A 14,568-nucleotide genomic window follows, 5' to 3' on the forward strand; every position below is an offset into this window, starting at 1 on the left:
GTCTGCTCGTTATCGCTTTCTATCTGTGGTTTTTTTTAGAAATTGGTAGCTGATTTTAGCTTTGCTTTTGGTCAGGGGGGATTAAGTACTTTGCTTTTTACATCTAACATGGGTTTCAAACTTAGCATTGTACAAAGGGGAGTGTATTATAATATTGTTAGCATTTTAATCAAGAGTAATGTGAAATTCTCTAAAGGAAAATTGAAACAGTTTATAAGATGGCTTTTTCTGCAGTTCCCAAACATTTCCCCTGAAGAAATCCACAATATTCAATTCTGGTATAAAGTTGGGAATGAATTGATAACCTTAGGACAATCTGGGAAATCACCCTCAGCTAAATTTGTGTTCTGGAGTTTACAAATTCGAACAGCATTGCTCAAACAAAAGGAAATGGAGAAAAAGCCAAATGTAAAGCCATGTACCTCTGCTCTCCCTGTTCCTCCCTCTCCCTCTAAAACCCCTAAACCTCTTTCCCCAAAACTTGGTATTTTAAAGAGTGCAAACTCATTGGGAAGTCGGCTCCCAGAGTGTGCAAGAATACCTGAGTTGTTTTGTTCACAAAGCCCTGGCCAGGCTGCGTGTCTTTCCCAATCCCCTCCTCTAAAATCCCGAGCACGTGTTAGCTTTCCGGAGAGCAGTGATGTCCAAAATGGCCCCCAGTCCCTAGGGGGTCCACAAAATGGTGGGTGCCACGTGGCATCTTCCCAAACCTGGTCTTCTTCTTCCCAAAATCCTCTTAAGCATCCCAAAATTCTTGCCCCATCCCCCTCTCCTCCTGTTCCTCGTGACACCTTCCCCCCTCCCCCTGCCTTTCCTGCAGTACCCTCAGCTCCACCCCTCTACTCCTCCCAGGGGGCGTCTGCTGACGTGATGTCACCAGGTGACCCTGCCCCCTGTTCCCACAGTATCCCCGCCCCCTGCCAGCCCCTTGACCCCGCCCCTTGTTCCCACGGTTTCCCCGCCCCTTGCCGGCTCCCTTTCCCTGCCCCCTCACAGGGTTCCCACGGTGGGGACACACCCACTGCCTGGCCCCAAACCTGTAGCTGTGATCCCAATGCTTCTGATTCTGGGGATACAGAGCAGGGGACAGCAGACCCAATGCACAGTGCCATGTTGTCACTAGCTCCTGTTACGTTTCAGCCTGCAGCTCAAGCAGGAGCAGCCCCAACTGCTAATTGGAGTTCTTTTGGACGACAATTGATTAAAGAGATCTGTAAATCTCATAAAGAATATGGTCCACACAGTCCATATTTCCGTGGCCTTTTAAATTCTGAATTAAGTAGGACTATTGTGGTTCCACATGATTTAAAACAACTGTTTTCATGTCTCATGACATCCACGGAATTCAAATTATGGGAATCAGCATTGAAACAACTGCTAAAAGATGCTCTCCCAAGCTTACAGGCTGATCCAAACACAGCAAAAGACAACAATGGTAACCCTATTACCCTGGAGCACCTCTGTGGTGAGGGCCAGTGGTGTTCTCCCTCAGTCCAAGCTGCTGCAATCCCTGCAGAAACACTCGAGAAAGTAAAAGAAGCAGCTGAAAAAGCATTCTTTTCCCTCCAACCTGAGGGGCCTTTTGAGCCCTATAGTAAAATCAAACAACTACCATCAGAACCTTTTTTGAAATTTGTAGAAAGGCTAACTAGAGCCATTGAAATACAGGTTAAAAAGGAAAATGCTAGGGAAGCAATTTTAGAAGAAATAGCATTTACAAATGCAAATGAACAGTGTCGAGCGGCAATCCTGAGCCTTCCTATGGAACCTTCCCCTACATTAAAAGATATGCTTCTAGTCTGTAACAGGAAAGTGCCTCTGATGACTGTAGCTGAAGACACCAGACCAAGGCTGCTGCCAAGACCACTCCAGACTGTCGCTGTTGCCAGCCATGCACCTTCTCCCTCAGCACAGCAGTACCCTGGGCAGCAGCGGAGACCAGCAATGGTTGAGCCCACTAAACCATGCCTGCTTTGTAATAAGCTAGGACACTGGAGTAACCAGTGCCCCCTGAAAAAGGAATTTGATGAATTTAAAAATAGCAGGGGAGGAGAACTACAAGCCCTCCCCGGGGGTCAACAACAAAAAAACGAAGAATAAAGCGCCAGCCTGCCAGGTGTGCAGACATAAAAAGAGCAGGCCAAGAGAATAAGGGTAGCAAAACAAATCAAGCGCGCGATAATATTAACATTTGTGTAAGTGAAGCAGGTGCTTCAAAGACCAAGTCTGCTAGTCCACTGTTGAAAGTGAAACAAAACAACCTTTGTTGTGATTTAAGTGATTCTGTATTAACCGCATCTTCTGTCAATGAGCCTTACAGGTTGCAGCTGACAGAGTCACTCCACCTGAAGGACACTGACTGGCATTTTGTCTCTGTAAATCCTGAACAGAAGGGTACTTGGAACCAAATCCGTTGTAAGTACATCATCACTGGGGACAAAAACACACCACAAGAGATCGAAATTGCTCCGGGAATGACAACATCAGATCCCAAGCAATTTGTTCTCAGCCTGCACTGTTTCCACCCACCCCTGTTTCTTCCCAAGGGACAAATTGTTGCTCAAGCTATCCCTGTGCCATCTTTACCTGAAAATGTCGATAAACAAGGGCCCACAGTCGCCCGGGTCCAAGTTATTGGGACAGATAAACCCAAATTGTGGTGCAATGTCAGTGGGGGTGGGGAGTCTAAACGCATTGAGATGCTTGTAGACACAGGTGCAGACTGCACAGTGATTCCAGTACAAGACTGGCCAGCACACTGGCCTTTACAAAATGTTGCTGGTCACCTTCGAGGTGTAGGAGGTCTGCAATTGGCAAGGCAATCCAAAAGCATTATTCAATTCGAGGGTCCAAACGGACAATTGGCAAATATCCGTCCATTTGTGTTAGATTATTCAGAACCTTTGTTAGGGAGAGATTTAATGGCCCAGTGGGGTGTCACAATTAATATTCCAGACTCTCCACAGCATTTTTGTGCAGCAGTCATTGAACAACAGCGCCCCACCCAAAAACTTAAGTGGAAAACAGACGAACCAGTTGATGTGAAACAGTGGCCACTCAGTAAACAAAAAATAAAGGTGCTTGAAGAACTAGTAGAAGAGCAACTAAATAAGGGCCACATAGTGGAGACCATGTCCCCATGGAACTCTCCAGTGTTTGTCATCCAAAAAGCTGACAAAAAGAGGTGGCGACTCCTCTGTGACCTCCGACAAATTAATAATGTAATTGAAGATATGGGTTCTCCCCAACCTGGTATGCCATCCACAACAATGCTTCCCCAAGATTGGAAATTAGCTGTTATTGATATTAAAGATTGTTTTTTCCAAATCCCATTGCACCCTGATGATGCACCGCGTTTGGCATTCTCTGTCCCTTCTATCAATTCAGAAGCTCCTATGAAAAGGTACCATTGGACCGTTCTTCCTCAGGGATTAAAGGTATCGCCAGCTATTTGCCAGTGGTATGTCTCTTCCCTACTTTCCCCAGTGCGTGCAGCCGCAGAGAAGGTCATCATCTATCATTATATGGATGATATCCTTGTGTGTGCCCCCAATGATGATTTACTCACACATGCGCTTGACCTAACGATCGATGCATTGATTGTTGCAGGGTTCGAGCTCCAAGAACAGAAAATTCAAAAGATGCCATCTTGGAAGTATTTGGGCTTAGAAATTGGAAATAGGACCATTGTTCCTCAAAAACTAGAAATCAATCCAAGGATCAAGACCCTTGCGGATGTCCACAAGTTGTGTGGGTCTTTGAATTGGGTAAGACCATGGCTTGGTCTGACTAATGAAGACCTTGCCCCTCTTTTCAATTTATTGAAAGGGGGAGAAGACCCAGGTGCTCCTAGGTCTATTACCCCAGAGGCACGGAAAGCTCTAGAAAAGGTGCAGATTGCAATGTCCACAAGACAGGCCCACCGATGCCGGCCTGATCTGCCATTCAAATTTATCATCCTAGGTAAGTTGCCACACCTCCATGGAATTATTTTCCAGTGGGAGGAAAAACAAACACCTAAGGCAAGGACACACCAAAAAAGGACCGGGACCAGAGGGACTCTCTCTTGATCATAGAATGGGTTTTCCTCAGTCACAAAAGGTCCAAGAGACTGACAAAGCCTCAGGAGCTGATAGCGGAACTGATCCGGAAAGCAAGGACCCGGATCAGGGAGTTAGCAGGATGTGATTTTAAGTGCATTCACATTCCAGTTAAGTTAAAATCAGGTCAAAACACTATGAAAATACTGGAACAATTGTTTCAAGAAAATGAAGTGTTGCAGTTTGCTCTGGATTCCTACTCAGGACAATTTTCGGTAGCACGGCCCGCTTGCAAATTGTTTGAACAAGATGTTCAATTTACTTTAAAATTAAGAACTGCTCTAAGTAGGAGACCTTTAAAAAGGGCTCTGACTGTCTTTACAGATGCGTCCGGGAGGTCACACAAATCTGTTATGACTTGGAAAGATCCTCAAACCCAGCAGTGGGAGACGGACATTGCTGAGGTGGAAGGTTCACCTCAGGTTGCTGAATTGGCTGCGGTTGTTAGGGCTTTTGAAAGGTTCTCAGAACCATTTAATCTGATTACAGACTCTGCATACGTGGCAGGAGTAGTATCCAGAGCAGATCAAGCAATACTGCAAGATGTATCTAACATTGCACTTTTTGAATTGCTTTCCAAACTGGTAAAGTTAGTCACTCACCGAGAGCAACCCTTTTATGTGATGCATGTCAGGTCACACACTGACTTGCCAGGTTTATCGCTGAATGCAACAGAAGGGCAGATGCTCTTGCTGCACCTGCAGTGATGGCCACTCTCCCAAATGTTTTTGAACAGGCAAAAATCAGCCACCAGCTTTTCCACCAAAATGCACCTGGCCTGGTTCGCCAGTTTAACATCACTTGAGAACAGGCCAAATCGATTGTGGCCACGTGCCCAAATTGCCAACAACATGCACTCCCTACAGTGAGTACAGGAGCAAACCCAAGGGGACTGAACAGTTGTGAACTGTGGCAAACAGATGTAACACACATACAGGCTTTTGGAAGGCAGAAATATGTTCATGTTAGTGTAGATACCTTTTCTGGAGCGGTCTATGCTTCTGCCCACACAGGAGAATCATCTATTGATGCTATTAAGCACCTCTTACAGGCTTTTTCTTTCATGGGCATCCCCAAGGAGCTGAAAACTGATAATGGGCCTGTTTATAAATCCAAGGAATTCGGGAGCTTCCTGCAGCAATGGGGAGTAGAGCATAAAACTGGCATCCCCTACTCCCCTACAGGTCAAGCCATTGTAGAAAGAACTCACCGTGATATTAAAAGGGTCCTGGACCAGCAACAACAGGTTCTGAAGGTAGAACCTCCCCACATCCGGTTATCCAGGGCACTATTCACAATCAGTTTTCTGAATTGTTCTTTTGACAGCCTGAACCCAGCCATCCTACACCACTTTGGGGGGAGCAGTCACAAGTTGATAAAAGAAAAACCTCCGGTTTTAGTAAAAGACCCTGAGACTTGGAAAATGGTGGGACCTTACAAATTGGTTACTTGGGGACGTGGATACGCCTGTGTGTCCACCCCCTCTGGTTTAAGGTGGGTTCCTTCCAAATGGGTAAAGCCCTATGTTCCCAAAGTCTCAGAGAAATCTGCAGAAGCACCCCAGGTTGCTCATGCTGCCTGGAGAAGGAAACGTCGCACGCGTTCTCTGGAAGAAATTCCATTTAAGCCTCCTATCTATAATAGTTTGTAATATATGTTTGTCTTAAGTTTCCTTTTACCGATTTAGATCCTGCTGTTCGTGTGCAGTCTCGAGACGCCATGAGACCGAGCCTGCTTCTTGTCCTACTTGCGATCATTTCTCCAGCGATCTCCTGGTTAGTCCCTCAGCCCAAAGCAAATGTATGGACCACTCTGGCCAGAGCCCTTGGACAAGATCACATTTGCCTCTCCACCACGACAGCCTCTGACCCCCTGTCAACTTGCCTGGTGGGAGTTCCTTTTAAATCCTCAGAATTCCCGAATGAAATGTGGAGTGCTTTAAATGAAGTTAACTTACTCGCACCTTCCCCTGGCCGTTACCCTTCTGACAATCCTTTGCTGTTTTGGCAGGAGTGGGCGAGAAAGTTACCAGTGTCAAAAAGGGAGCCACAAGAGTTCCATCTCTTAGGCTTCATGAATGCGACCTTTTGCAATCACTTTAAATTCAATTCCCGCTTACCATATCATGAAGCTAAACCAAACACCTATCCTGACCCTAGCAACCCACTCTACACAGACAAGAACTGGTGTGAAAATTCAGTCTTAGTTATGCACTCATCTGGTGGTGATTACAAGCCTCGTGAACTCCCAAAAGGTGTGTTTTTAATATGTGGAGACAGAGCATGGGCAGGTCTCCCTCCTCGTCTGCTCGGAGGTCCGTGTACATTTGGCAAGCTGAGCCTGTTAACGCCAAATCGAACAAATCTAATACACTGGCAAACTAAAAACAACACACATACATTGGCTATCAAAAAAAGAGACCTAAGGCAATTAGACCCTGACTGTAATTCAGAAATTGTTCACTGGTCCAGACTAAAGGCCACTGCAATTACAGTCCTTCTGCCGTGGATCTCGGCAGCAAAAACTATGGGAGAATTAGGCCGATTGGAATGTTGGGTTGCAAAACAGGCAAACCTCACTTCTACTGCCCTGAGTGACCTCTTATCAGATGAGGAAATTACCAGGCAAGCCACCATTCAAAATAGGGCAGCCATAGACTATCTGCTCCTTCTGCACAACCATCGCTGTGAAGAATTTGAAGGACTCTGCTGTCTCGACTTGTCATCGAAGGCAGAGAATGTCCATGCCACAATTGACAAGATGAAAACTATGGTGAACGACATCAAGAGAGAAACTGACGACGGGCTGAATGGACTTTTCAATGGCTGGGGACTCTCGGGCTGGTTGGGATCTATTCTGAAAACTGTAATTTTAGTGCTGTTTATTTTAGTTGTAGTTATTGTAGTTTTTAGCATTGTTTTTGGAGTAATCAGACGCATGGTTCTCAAGTTAATCTCAAGCTCATCTCCCCCTCCTGAGGTCTACCATTTGGAAGCCCTCAGTGCTCCAGTGGATGACCTGGAAGCCTCAGTAGAATCATTCTGCACCATAAACACAGTCCTCTTCTTTTTAAACAAAACTAGGGGGAGATGTTGTAGTGTGTTGCAATATCCTGTTTTACCTTCTCCCTTCCCCCTCGCCCCTCGCTGAGTGTGCCCTGTCAATCAGGCTAACATACCAGCAAGGCGTCGTGTGATAGGTGTCCCTAGTCCCTTGAGACCCTGCCCCTTCACCTGGTTGGTGGCTCACCTGTCCCCTCCCCTTCCCCTGCCCTGAGTTTAAAATGTTAATGAGACCATGCGGCCTCGATTCTGTTAGCAGCAGTGGCCCGGTGCAGACATCTCTGTACCCACAGAATAAACATCTGGCAACCTTCTAGCAGAATCCACTCCCTTTCTCTCCACCATCGCCAGAAGCTCTCTCTCCTGAGGCAAACGAGTCCTGACAGCCTGGACTTGCCCCGCTGCACTCTCCAGCAGCCAAGGTATCTCTGGGGTAAAACACCGCAGTGCTGCCTTTGGCCCAGCAGCGAAGGTCAGAATTGGCCCAGGCACCATCTAACTGGTTATATTGGGATTCATATTCCAATAGCTACTCTCTGCCATGGAGGAGCAGCTGCCCTACGGCAGCTTCTCCTGCAGAGACAAGACCGTCCTTGCCCTGGCTGTGAGTTTCTGGAGCTGGCCTTTGCTCGCCCCCTCGGTCACCTCTCTAGCAGCTCTCCCTGCTCTCCCCAGCCTGGGCTGAGAGCTGGCCTCGGGGCAGGCTCAGGGGCAGCAGGCTGCGTGCTCCCCCTGTGTCTCACCTCAGGCCCTGCCTCATGGACACCTCGGCACTGAGCACTGCCTTGGGGTAGGCAAGTGCTGCTTGTCTTGCCAAAGGGCTGCTTTGTCTCTTGCAGGCAACTCTGGTGCTGTGGAGGATTGCCCACATGTATGAGTGGCACTGTGGCATTGTGCTTCATTCTCCCCAACTGTTTGTGGCTCTGTTCTTGCAAATTGTCACCGCCACAGAGCAGATGCCAGGGGACGTTGAAACCTGGAGATTCTGGAGAGCGTGGTGGGAGGAACACGGCCTTCCCAGCAAGCCCAACAGGTGCCAGTCGCCCTGTCCTTCCCACCCCCTCGTGGCCAGGGCCAGCGCTCCCAGAGTGACCTGGCCTTTGCTCGGCATGCAGGTTTGCAGTGCAGACCATGAGGGCTCTGCTCTCCCAACTGGGCTTTGGCAAGAATCTGCTGGCTCTGGAGCACAAGCACCTCTGGGACACCCTGCTCTGTGCTGACACCCAGCATTATGCAGCGGGTCTGCTGGCCAGGTGAGATCCCCTATTCCTGCCACCACCGCCAGCATTTGTGCCCCCTGCCCAGAGTGCCCCACACAGTCCCTGGGGCTGTAAGTGAGAGGGCCTTCTCACCGAGGGAGGGCGGAGCAGACTGGGAAAGGCTGGGAGAGGAGGATGCCCAGCAGCAGCCGCCTCCCAGGGGGCCCATATGCCCTTGCAGAGTGCTGGGGAAAGATCAGACCTCTGTGAAACCATGCCTGGGAAAGGTCTGCCTGCCCGGCTCAGGGCCTTAGTGCCTTTTTCCCCTGGCAGGGAGATGCGCTGTGGCTTGAGTCCCTTGTGTGTCTTCATGGCCTCGCACCTGCTCAGCCTCCTCACTGGGAAGCAGCCCTGCTGGCATCTGCCTGCCCTGGCCTTTGTGGAGGTGAGCCTGATGGCCAGCACTGCCTGGCTGAGCTGCCTCCCAGCTCTCTGGCCTCTCATAGCTGCAGCCACCTGGGACGGTGCCTGCGCCCTGTGCTGCTGCCTGGGCCCAGCCCTGTGCAGCTCCAGGCTCCTGCCAGCCGGGTCCCTGTCACTGCCCTCCTGTGCCATTCAGCTCCTGCAGTATCTGGATCTGAGGAAACACGGTCCCAGTGCCCTGCTAGTGGTATCCAGGCACCTGCCGAGCCAGTGCAGGGACAGGCTGTGCCTGGCACTCAGAGGCCTCGTGGTGCTCAGCAATGAGCCCTCGCTGGTGAAAAGGGGGCAGTGGCTGAAGCCATGCTGGCAGTGTGGGGCTGGGCAACGCAGACCTCTGGGCTTGGCTGGGCTTTGGCAGAGGCAGCTGCTCCCAGCTCTCCTGCCTCCTGCTTCAGCTGCCCCAGTGCCCCAAGCAGCTGTTGGTGCTGTGGCTGTCCTCAGCTTCACAGCACGGCCTGGTCTTACACACAGGGAGGAGGAATACACGGCCTGTATCAACACCTGGTGCAGCAGCTGGCTGATCCAGATGCAGAGGTGGTCCAGATGAGCCTCTGTGTGCTCACACATATGCTCTAGGACAAAGACCTCCTGCTACCCAGCGTCACCGCCCTGAAGCTGGCTGAGCCCCCTCCTGCCACACTTTGAGAACGTAAGGCTCTGTGCCCCCAGCCAAGGGCACTGGACATTGCCTGGAAACTTTGTGCTCTGTGCAGTTCTGAGCCTTTGCCCCAATGGGCCCAGAGTAGTTGGTGCTTAGGACTTTTCCTTTCCTTCCAGGACAACAGCCATGTGCAGCTGCTCTCCATTCAGCTCTTCTGCAAGGTGATGGAGCTGGTAGTGGAAGAGGGGGAAGAGCTTCTCACAACAATTGTGAACCAGAGCCTGCTCCCTCTATTCTTGTGCTGGCACGATGAGAACCTGCACGTGGCCGAGGTGAGGTTTTGTGCGATGCTGCCCCATCCCTGTCCTGGCATCTGGCGGGCTCCAGCCTCCCCTGGCCTTGGCACAGGGACACGGGTCCTGTGCCCTGGGCTCTGGTGCCACCTGCGGCTCTCTGCCGCTCTCCAGGCCTCTTTCCAAGTCCTGCTTTGTGCGGCACGCTTCCTGAGGAGGAGGGACCTTGAGAAGTTGCTGATGAAGGTGCGGCGGATTAAGTTCGCTGAGAGCCTGGTAAGGGCAGCCTGGGAGCCCGAGCCCTGTTCCCAGAGCTTGGTGTGGGGGCCTGGCAGCTGTGCCCCTGCCCAGCGCTGCAGCTGGGCCTGACAGCCTGCGTTCCCCCCGCTGCTCCCTGTCCTGGGCCGTGCAGGCTGGCTTGGCCAGTGCTGGGGGCAGGGAGCGCCCGGCCGACGGGCAGAGCCCGTGCCGAGCTTCCCTTGTCGGTGCTCCCTGCAGCTGCTGCAGGACGAGAGCCGAATGGCCGAACACCTGCGCTGGGCCCTGCCGCACCTGCAGAGCCCACAGAGGCCCCTGCGAGAGGCGGCCGTCAGGTTCATTCGTGAGCCAGCAGCCCGGTGCCCCTCCCTGCCCCCGGCCCAGCTGCTGCCCCGGCTACAGTGAGAGCTGCGCCCGGGTCTCTGCAGCCAGCTGGGATGGCCCTGGCAGGAGGCTTTCCTTCGATTCCCTCAATCTGGCCTCTGACCTTGGCTCTGTTCCTCTCTCTTCCAGCTCTTCAAGCCCTGAAAGAAGAGGAGAGTCCATAGTGCATGAGCAAACTGCTTCAGATGACCTTTGAAAAAATATCTGCAGGGCTTTGTTTTTCTGATGGATCAGATGTACCAGCGTCCATCAGCGATTTCCAGTGCCCATTGAAGATGGGACCACCTGCAGAACAGGATGGATCAGCTGGAGCTCCAGACACAGCTCTGACTGCTCAGAGCTGAGCCTGTGGGAAGCTCCAGGAGCTCCTGCCATCTCTCTCCCTGTTGGCAGCTCCCTCCCTGCAGCCCTCAGGCCCTGCCCATCCCCTTTTCTGCCTCCCAGCTCACCCCTTTGCTTCGCTTTCCCTTAATAAACTGTTTGGGTTTTTCACTTTACCCGTGTCTCTGTGGAGCTGAAGCGGCACAAAACCTGAGCCCTGGGACGCGCAGGGCCCTGCTGCCGTTCTCCTCCACGCTGTGTTCCGTGCACGGACAGAGAGGAACAAGGGCAGCTGAGGCTGCAAAGGTCCCTGTCCTGCTGCTCCAGCTGCACAGCAGTGTGGAGTTAAAGGTCGTGCTGAGCACGCTGAAGGGGACAAGGACGCTGGGTTTTAGAAGAGCTAGCTCAAGTATGCTGTGAACCCGGCTGTGCGGGATTCCATGGCAAGCATCCACTGAGGGCAAAGGAGCTTGCAATGCCGGAAGGTTTCACAAAGAGATTCCTGAAAGAATAGCAACGCTCCATCCATACACAGGGACAGGAAGAGGGCAGAAGCAGAGACCATCATGGCCTAACAGTGAGCTCTGGGTGTGCCTAAAAGCAAATGGAGCAGCAGCAGCGGCAGCAGCAGCAGGGAGTGGCTGAGACTTGGAGGCACGACTGTCCCAGTGGCTGCAGCACTGTCAGGCAATGCCTGCAGGCTCAGTGTGGTTCTGGCAACTCTGGTCTCCCCACAATGAGGAATGGGAGCCCCTGCCTCAGGCCCAGTGAGACCAGAGGGAGGAGACCCTTCCCACCTCTCTTGGGCAGAACTGCAAAACAGCTGCTGTGTCTTCCTGCCTCTCTGTTTGGGCTGTGCTGAGCCCAGAGCCGGGCAGCTTGTGTCCTGCTGTCCCAGGAGCATTCTGGGTGGGCAGGAGAAGGGCTGCGTGCACGGCGGAGCATCCTGGAAGGGGCTCACCAGAGCCTCCTGCCGGAATAGGCTGCGGGGTGCGGAGGTTCTGAGACATCACACCATAACCAATATGATCTAGTGAAGCCAAATTTAAGAGACTCTATTTAACATAAATCTCTAAAGTCCACGTGTATCTAGCTAATACATGATTGGTTAATCCTAGCTGTTCATGTCTCTAAAATAGAATGCAGATTGGATCATCTAATTTTTCACGCATCCTGCTGGGGTTGTCTGGCCTACCCATGGCTCACTTTCCCAAGCTTGCTGACAAACTTGCTGAGTCCTGATGACTCTTCTTCTTGTGTCCATTTCTGAATATGTCCATAATTCATTCTTTGTGAACGTGTTCATTGTCCATTATTACAAGCAGGCTGGATTGTGCATCGGCTGAATATGGCCCTTGTCTTGCAAAAACTCCTCCATTCTATCTCTGAGCCAGCATTCGAGCCGGTTAAACAAAATCCTCCCTCTCCCACTGTAAAGAATGTGGAATTAGAGTTGGAATGTGACCCTGAAATTGAAGCAGCTCAGAAACTAATGTAGAAAAAAGTAATTCCAGAAGCTATTGTAGAAGGGACTTTTCTCTCCAATGATGTAGAAGCTTTTCCTGTAGTAACTAATGCTGCAAGTAGAGTTTGAAAACCTTTTAATTGGAAGGTTTTAGAAAAGTTGAGAGCTGCAATTTCACAATTTGGTTGAAAATCCCAACGTGCACAGTCACATTTCCAGTATATTTTTCCATCTAACACATTAATTCCAGCTGATATGCATACCCTAATAAGACTTAGAATGCCACCCCATCAGCAGGTGATGTGTTATAAAAGCTGGGAGGAAAAGTGTGCTCAAGAAGCAGCAAGACCTAGAGTGCATGGTGATCCTCTGTATGGTTCAACAGCACAACAGTTACTTGACAAAGGGCCCTGGGCTACTGCCACTGCCCAGGCTAAGAGCATTGATCAAGTCTTACAGATGAGCCAACAACTAGCATATAATACTATTCTTGCACTTCCAGATAAGTTACACACCATGTCTTTTGCACAGATTTGTCAAAGAAAGAAAGAAGACTTTGATAAATTTGTAGACAAATTGCATTAAGCTATCTATAATCACTGATTTAAATTCAGACACAAAGATACAATTGTATGGACTTTGGGATCATTACTCCATTCCAAATAGCTTTCCCTTCAGTCACAAGAGCTTTCCATCTCTTCCAAAAATTGCCTGCTGGAACTCTTCTGCTCCCTTGCAAATCAGTTCACTACTCCAGCATAACCCTTGAAGCACGGACAGATGACTCTTCAACTAATTATAGTAGAAAATAAGAGTATTTATTGCAGCGCTGGACACATGTGAACTAGTTTCCAAAGACACATGCAAGGAGTTGCAGACTCCTGCTCTCTATTTCTAGAGAAAAGGTTTTACGTTAGGTTTCTAAGGATCCATAATACATAATCATTACCTGCCTGCTTCGCATTTTTATCAGCTGAATATCTATTACAGCTGCGCAATTGTACTGCCTTAACTGGGTCGGTGGGATTTTGAAATGAGGGAGTGGTTGCATGGAAGGAAGAAAGCCATCTTTCTCATGGTGAACTCTTCTCCCATGGCCAGTTGGCAAGACCTTTGGACCTGCTGCTCATGGGCCAAGCCTCTCCTAACTGTTCAATTATTCTTAAGGCAAGGTATTTCTTATGGTCTCTGCTTCTTCACAATTGCTTCCTCTATCTCTGTCACTCCTAGCTTTATGTTCCTAATATATTTGGTACTCTTTAACTAAGGGATGTGATTTCTGCTAGCTGTATTACTAACTTAGCTTCTTACCTCATTTGAAAATCTTAACTAAAACATGCAATCTTCTACTATCCCAATTCCATTCCCAGCGGGCCCCTTGACTCATCTGCACTTTTCAATTATCCTAAATACATTTTCAGGTTACCCCTTGACTCACCTCAGGCACATCCCTGACTGCCTCTCTCCCAGCAGCTCAGAGCTGCATTGCACAGCGCTTGCTGTGCGCCAGAGAGCAGAAAGCAGGCTGGCCTGGTGGGCCTGAATATTTCTGCCAAACACTCTGCATCTCACACCTTTGCTCTGGCTCAGTGCAGAACTGCAGGGTTGCAGGCGCTTCCTCCCAGAGCTGCATGAGGCGCTGGCTCCTGCAGATGGGCCCTGCCAAGCTGTCCCTGCCTCGCGCTGGCCTCGCTTCCCTGGCACAAGTGCCAGGCCTGAAGGAGGCTGCCCTGTGCTCCAGCCTGCCAAGCAGCCCGGCTCCCTGCCCCGGTGCCCGGAGTGCTGCACACACTGCTGGCCTTTGCCAGGAGCTGCAGGGCAGCCGGCAGAAGAGGAGGAATCCTCAGCCAGCCCAGCGGCCCGCGGCTGCCCTTGGCCTTTCCCTGCTCCTGGGCACACTCCAGACAGGCAATGCCTCCAGGCTGGGCTGTGCCCAGCACGGCTGCGCTTCCCCTTGGCAGCAGCCAGCTGCCACCTGGGCTCTGAGAGCACAGGATTCGCCTGCTCCCAGCAAGAGGCACCCAGGGCCCGGCTGCTGCCTCTTGCAGCTCCAAGGGCTTCCTTCCAGCCTGCCTCTGCCGGGGCTCAGGCTGCTCCGGCCTCTGCCGGGGCTCTGCTGGGGCTACAGCCCAGCCAAGGCCGCTCCTGTTCTCACCTCACAGGCACTGACAGCTCTGCACCAAAGGAGACCTTCCCGAGCACCCTCTATGATCTTTCTGCTTTCTCACTTGAGCAAGGCTCTCCTCCAGCCAAAGAGATTATTGTATTTAGGGATACAAATCCAAGAGGCAGGAACCCCAATGCTCTCCAGTCACAGCTGAAGGCCTGCATCTGCACGAGATGTTTGGGCTGCCTCATTCTTCTTTTGGTTTTGCCTTCAAATGCCATTGCCCTTTCTGCCT

This window comes from Zonotrichia leucophrys, unplaced genomic scaffold (assembly GCF_028769735.1).
Source record: "Zonotrichia leucophrys gambelii isolate GWCS_2022_RI unplaced genomic scaffold, RI_Zleu_2.0 Scaffold_46_404639, whole genome shotgun sequence".
NCBI classification, from domain to species: Eukaryota; Metazoa; Chordata; class Aves; order Passeriformes; family Passerellidae; genus Zonotrichia; species Zonotrichia leucophrys.